Source organism: Magallana gigas, chromosome 8 (genome assembly GCF_963853765.1).
Source record: "Magallana gigas chromosome 8, xbMagGiga1.1, whole genome shotgun sequence".
NCBI classification, from domain to species: Eukaryota; Metazoa; Mollusca; class Bivalvia; order Ostreida; family Ostreidae; genus Magallana; species Magallana gigas.
Genome location: NC_088860.1, coordinates 1,492,084 through 1,499,512, shown reverse-complemented (window position 1 = coordinate 1,499,512; position 7,429 = coordinate 1,492,084).

The window sequence follows — 7,429 nt, the reverse complement described above, 5'->3', positions numbered from 1 at the left end:
TGCCTATAAATCTTTGTTATCAAGTGATTTGCGTATTGCAAAACAAACTATTCCATGGCGCCATTCCCGAATTTGACAGTAAACACTGTGCCGGATAATTATGCCAGTGCCAAGGTGGCATTTTTGCACCCGCTTAAGATGCAGTTTCGGAAAAATCCATACATACCAAATAATAGACCATTGTCTAGAGAGTATATAACCACTTTTGTTTTTAGTGTGTTTCACCTGACAGGTGATATATTTACCTTTAAAAGTTATTATCCCATAGGAAAATGATAATTCCCAAAGGAGAATTAATTCTCCTTCAGGAAATATTGACAATCCTATAGGATTTTTAAAAAGTCCTATAGGAATTAGATTTCCTATATGAGAATGGTATTTCCTGTAGTAATCTGATTCAGACATGTAGTTTTCTTATAGGATATTAAGTTTTTCTATCGGATTTTATCAAATTATATCGGAATTGAAATTCCTATAGGAAGTTCTTGTATTCCGATAGGAAATTTCAAATTAACTATAGGAATATTGTTTTTCCTATGAAAAAAATATTTTCCTAGGAATTTATTTTTGAAAGGTAAATATTTCACCTGACAGGTGAGATACAATGACAACAAAGGTGGTTGTTAACTCTTTAAGTAATGGTCTATCATATGGCATATTTGAATTTTTTGATATATGCAACTTAGACGGGTGCAAAAATGCCTCATTGGCACTGGCATAATTATCTGGCACGATATTTAAAGCTAATTTGAGTCTAAGTTGTGCTAATAAAGTGTGTCAAAATGAATTATCCGACACAGTGTTAGTACAGAAAATGCAAAATTAAAATCATGAATTCTAAAATGATCTTAAAAAATTACACGATTCGTTTGTATACCATTTTGTGTTATTTTTGTATAACAAACATATGTAGGCTATGTTTTTGGTTAACATTGTTTAGCCTCCTATGACGGTAGTACATTGTAGTAAATATTCCTTTTAAATATAGATATTGGTCTTTTGATAGCTAAAAATAAGACATCCTTAAATAAATAATGTCTTCTGTGTTTGGTTATAAAATAAAACGTTAAGATGGTCACGAGTCATGTGACAGAAGAAACAGATTTTTGGGGGGTCTTTATAAGACTCTAAAAGGCCGACGCTCTGTTTAAAATTGTTTACTTTGGAGATAGCAGCGGGGAGGTAATGAGCTATATGGGTTAGAAGTATAGGTCTCATTTGCGGTATCTCAAATAAATGTAAACGGACCGTTTGAAATTTGTATATTCTTGGTTGTTGTACAAGTAATACAAAGCCAGGAGGGTGATTTCAGACTACACGGTCTCGGTGGCTTTGGTTCAGCACAATTGTTGATACGTAGAGTTTCAGAGACGTTAGGTCTTTTTTTTTATAAAAACACCAGGGATAAAAAAAAAGAAATTTTTTAATATCATTTCGTCATATTTGTGATCAAAGTGATTTTAGTTATTAATTTTTTTAAATCAAACGTAAAGTAAGGTTAAGAAAAATTGGTATTATTCGTGGTTAGAACCAACAAAACAAATAGATATTTTTGCCTTACGTGTCGGGTCGGGCAATATTTCGTCATTTGGAATCTAACATTAGCAATGCTGTCCTTTACTTCAGTCAGTATCGTATAACAGTGAATGTAAAAAACACCCCGTGTCTTTTGATATTATGTTTGCTAGATTTTGAAACTTCTTTTTTAAATTTTTTACTGAACTTTGTTGATTTTATATTCCAAACATCAAATTTTGTCATCTTTTGAATGTCAGTCCATTAGGGGATTGACTCTTTCTATAAAACAGTCCCTCCTACATCATAAATATTGATTTTATTACAAATATTCTATTATTATTTTAATCTCATTGGATTGACTAGAAAGACCCATGTTTCTTATTCATTCTTGCACAGAAATAATAGCTATTTTAATACAAAATAGCAAAAATATGAAGGAAGTTAACTTTATGGAGAAGAAAATAAGATTACGCATTATCAACATTCATTTCTAGCAGACGAGTCCACGGAATCTTTAGACGTCATTCTACAAACATAAACTTAGATGATCTTCTCATTTTTTTAAAATTTCAATATGAAGTCAATACATTATCTTGGTTTTATAAACATTTTCTACATGAATCAAATATTTTTACAATATAAAATAATCTAAATAATTCAAATAACTTAAATTTTAGGAGCAAGATATACAAGTACATTGTCAATTAATAATTTTTAGAAAATATTGCGGATCCTAATTATTTGCGGTACATGTAAGTAAAATTTTGGTAAATGGATAAATAATTGATAAATCATACATTACAGTATATAAACAATCAAAACGAAAGACATATTTAATTTGATTGTACATTGCAAAGAGACAATTTGCATTTTAGATATTTACCTATACATAAAAATTATTGAGGGTACAAAATGTTATCTAAAAGTGTAAACTTAAATGAACAATATAAATGCGCTTGGGTGCATTTGAGTACAATTATATTCATTTGCAAAGAATGATAGACGTTTGTGACGTTTGCATCATTTTAAAATTAATTAACATTTAATTTCCATTCAAATAGACAATACACTGATTTAAACAATTTTAAGGTACTTTTCGTGAATCATATATTCTAAACTGATATAATGTTCAAACGAGTTCTTTGGAATTGCCCAAAGTCTGTAACAGAAACAATCAAAACACACACGAAAAGAAGAGAAAAATTATCAAACAAGTTTCTAAAAGAGGGAGCCGACTCTAATTTCAGCAACAAATCATTAAATAGACTTCTAAACAATATATTATTTCAAAAAGTTAAACAATTAGGTTGATCCAAATGAATTAAAACTTCCAATAACTTCCTTTAACTCGATAATCTATTTCAATTTAATTTCAATAAAATTTACTAATGTTTAATTAATACCTATTGCTCAAAACAAAAGAAAAAAATCCCATCAATTTTGTCAACTTTCAGTTGCTCTCTCTCCTCAGTATGTTTTCTGCGACTTTACAACCAATCCCCGGTCATAACATATAGAGAGGTGCACGGACAGATGACACAGCCGTTGTTCCGGACGTAGACAGTTAGGGCGCTATAACACAAGACCATATACACACGCATCCAGCCTAGACCGCTACCGGCCACCATACACTAACACCACGTGTTCCCAAAATGGGTGAGAATTGGCAGGTCTGTACGAAAGCCGAGAAGGATCATTCGAGATTCGAGATTCGAAATACGAGATTCGAAATACGAGATTCGAGATTCGAAATTCGAGATTCAATATCTAAATTAACCAATCAAATCAAGGATCTGAAAATATGTATCCTAGCGACATCAAACTGTTCTAAATAAAAATCATACGTACATGCTCTTATATACAAATAAATGCTATGTTCACTTCTCCCTAACTAACTAAATAATTATTTGTATTTACTTTTACACAGAATATCTAAGTAGACTAGTAATAATGCAATGTGCTTCGCGGATCTAAGTGATTTTGTTTGCCCTGGTGCATTTCCACCTGATGCGTTTGAACCCTAAGGTATTTCACCACCAGTAATAGTTTAAAACCCGCGTTTATTCACCCCTTTTGTGTAAAAATGCGGTTATGGTAGAGAACTTCATAAGCGTAGCTAATTTTTTCTGTAGGGGGTCCTAGGCCAATTTTAAAAAATTTTACTATGTAAATTTAATAAGCTCCAATTTTCCCGAGGAGGGGGTCCAGATCCCCTGACCCCCTCCTTTCTAGATCCCCGCATGAAGATTAGTACATGTATCTAAATAATCTACATGTAAATATAAATAATCTGGCTTGTTCCACTAATAAATATAAGCATTACTTATCGTTTTTATGTATGCATACAGTGATACACTAGTACTATGATTATAAACAAATTATTGAGATATTATCACATCATACGGAATTATTAATAAATACAATTTTTTTTCCTTTTCCTCAGTAAACAACTTATTATGAGTCTTACTCTTGGAATTGTTTTCAATATAGAAGGATACCTACTCTCTACAATTAAAGGTAGGGATGATAGGGTGCCAATTTGTTCACATTGCCGATTTCTTGTGCAGAGAACAGTAAAACCCTTTATTTGATTGTGCATGAATATTTCAAAATTAATTGTTGTACATATATTTTGTTATAATTCATTCATTGATATATCAACAAGAAAGAATAAAAGCATATGTTTCACAGCCAAGTTAAGTTTCTCTGTAGTTTTCTACCCCCCTACCCCCCCCCCCCCCCCACCGCACCAAAATTGACAATAATTACATATAAGTCATACAAATGTTTACTTTTTTTGTAAGTAAATCTCTAAAGATGTAAATAAGCACTGCAAACAAAGATGTGTGTATTTAATATACTACTACATTACACTTAGCCAGATAAAATGTAATCAGGATGAAGCTACAAGGGGTGAGTGGTGCAAATTCACCAAATTGTCGCCACACACACAGAACACCAAATAAAGAAACTGTGAGTGGTGTGTGGAATGCATAAAAGATGGCGGCAAATTATCTCAAATAATCAGTGCAAAAACTCACAAATAGGCTGTTATTTGTTACATATCCTGCAAAAACATTGATAAAAAATGTTATCGTTCATAACATAGCCATTAAGTTAATGTGTACATATGGTCAACGTACATGTAATTCTAATATACAAGAAGGCGGACGTATCAGGCGGGGATCCAGAAAATTAAATTTCAAAAATGATCGGTTGAATTACATGAAATGCTTTGAAAATTGTTTTAAACTATCGCACGGGTCAAAATGCGTGATAGAAGCTATGTACAGTGTAATTGGAAACTTTCATTTTATATCAATATGTAGTATTACCTATAATCACAAATGAGAGTATAGCACAACTGCCACAAGCAATACATGTCCTTTACCGGTGTTGTAAAGCAGTTTTTCCCCCCATAGTAGCTTCTCCCCCCGGAAAACCTACTATATAGTAGCCTTTCCCCTGGGGGGAAAAGCTACTATATAGTAGCTTTCCCCCCATAGTAGGGTTTCTCCCTCACGTTTTTGGTTCAGATTTTATAAAAAATATTGATGGAAATCCAGTAAGGATTAAAATTAATGTTTCTACACTCCCCGGTTGCATACATGTACAACTTCATTCATCTATTAAGGCTAAGTTTCGTTTTGCCGATTTATTATTTTTATAGACTATGCTGAAAATTGAACATGTGTGTAATGGAATTACACATAAAACTTAATTTAGGTAATTAATTGAAAAAAAAAAATACTTGGTTTTACAAGTTATACACTTATATGCATAATTCTGTGTTCTGAAATTGTACTAAGCGAGAATGTTTTAAGAATTTTTGGATAAATCTATCAGACTGTCTGTCTGTTTTTGAAAATTTCATCCAGGCTAAACCTCTGTTTTAAAGAGATTTTGTTTCCAATGTTTCAGAGGCCGATTTTTAAAATCCTATTATAATGAATTGATGCATATTATTTAGGGTCCAATGTCTCATAAACTAGAGATGACCATATCACCATATTTTCATAGTGGCAGTGGTTTACCACTTGTAGATGACTCTGAAAATTTCAGCCCTCAGGGAAGGGGCCATTGATGTTTCAGGGGCGGTTTAAAACCCCATTATAATGATTAAATAGTGTTCTATAAGTGGGGATCCAAATCTCATATTCTAGAGATGACCACTTAACCATATTTCACAGTGATAGTGTTATACCACTAGTAGATGACACTGAAAATTTTAGCCCCCATGCAGGGTAGGGGTCTTTGTTGTTTTCGAGTCCGATGTTTGAAATCCAATTATAAAGAAAAAGTATTTTTTAGGGCCTCATATCTCAAAAACTAAAGATGACCACACGAACATATTTTACGGTCATTGATTTAAAAGTAAAAACATCATTTAAAAATACACAATCGCTCATATATTTCCTTATCAAAATGATTGAAAATTACGATTCTGCTTTTCTTTTTTAAGAACTATATATAATATGATTTAAATTTAGCCCCCATAGTTCGCAATATTTTAAAGTGTTTCGGGTACAGTATAATATTATGTTATTTTTTAGAAGAGTTGATTTAAAATATATTTTTTACCTATTCATTTGATTTATTTGCACTCACTTGCAGTATATGACGTCAGAAGTAACGCTATTATCACAATTTAATCAAAATCGGTCAAAAATTGACATTTTTCTTATCCGTCTACGAATGGGAAATATTTAATATAGAGCACATGCTTGAACAAAGATATTTTTTTGTTACTTATTAGTCTTGGCTATATATATCTCTGATTAAAATATTTTGTTTGTTCAAGCATGCGCTCTATGTTTTCTGAAAGAAAAACTGCTTGAAAACAAGCTGTTTTATGCTAAAATTGCAAAAATGGCGGGAAAAGGTTGTCTTTACGATGTCATATTTCTTAAATGTGAGCACTTGAATCAAAATGAACATTATGTATAAACATCACATATATATCTGTACAAAGAAAAAAAAGAATTGAAGTAAAACGACGATGTTCATTTTAGGGGGCCATCTAAGGCGCCCATATCATATATAGTCCAAAGTTTACGAACAATTTTTTTTTAAAAAGGTACGCAGGTAAATTCATTATTCTTCAAAACATTTAATCAATTCATATGATGACTAATGATATAATAAATAACTAGATAAATAAATTAATAAACTTTTATTCATAAAAGGAGCAACCGAAAATCAAAAATAAATAACCAACCTAAGCGCATACATGTATACGACTTTTTAAAGTTGTTAGTTGATTAGAAGACCAAGCTTATATCTAAAAAAATGGTATACAAGTAAATCTTTATTGCAAAAATATGAAACAAATAGTAATATACGATTTTTAGGTAAGTGAATCGTATATCTCGTTTTATATGGCATCGTTTTCAAAATTGTATATTCATAAATCACGTTGCAAACTTAAAAGTGGAAAATTAGCAAATAGTGAGTGTAAATATATACATAAGGCTCCATTTCACATTTTCCAAAGTAACCAGCAAAGATACCGACATTGTTCTGGTTGTGAAGACATTTCATTTTTTTAAAACAAAATGTTTACATCATAAAATCTCGCGTTTCGTAAGAAATGTGCTAAAAATATGAATATGCGTAACTTTAAAACAAAATTGTAAACACTAACTTTTCACATGCTTTTAATATATAATCAATTAAAATACCCCTTACCCATGATTGAGAACCCCATCAATCAAAATAAAACTAAAACATTTCAGTTCTCATCATATCATTGCACCCTGTCTCCCGTTTGATATTTAGAAGAAGAAATATATAATTGTTTTTAAGATCGTCAATTCGAACGGTATTAATTTAAAATTGATAGCCTTTTGGACGAAGGGAGTAATACATTTCCACTTTTTATTCCCTTCCTCTACAAAATTAAGTCAAGATT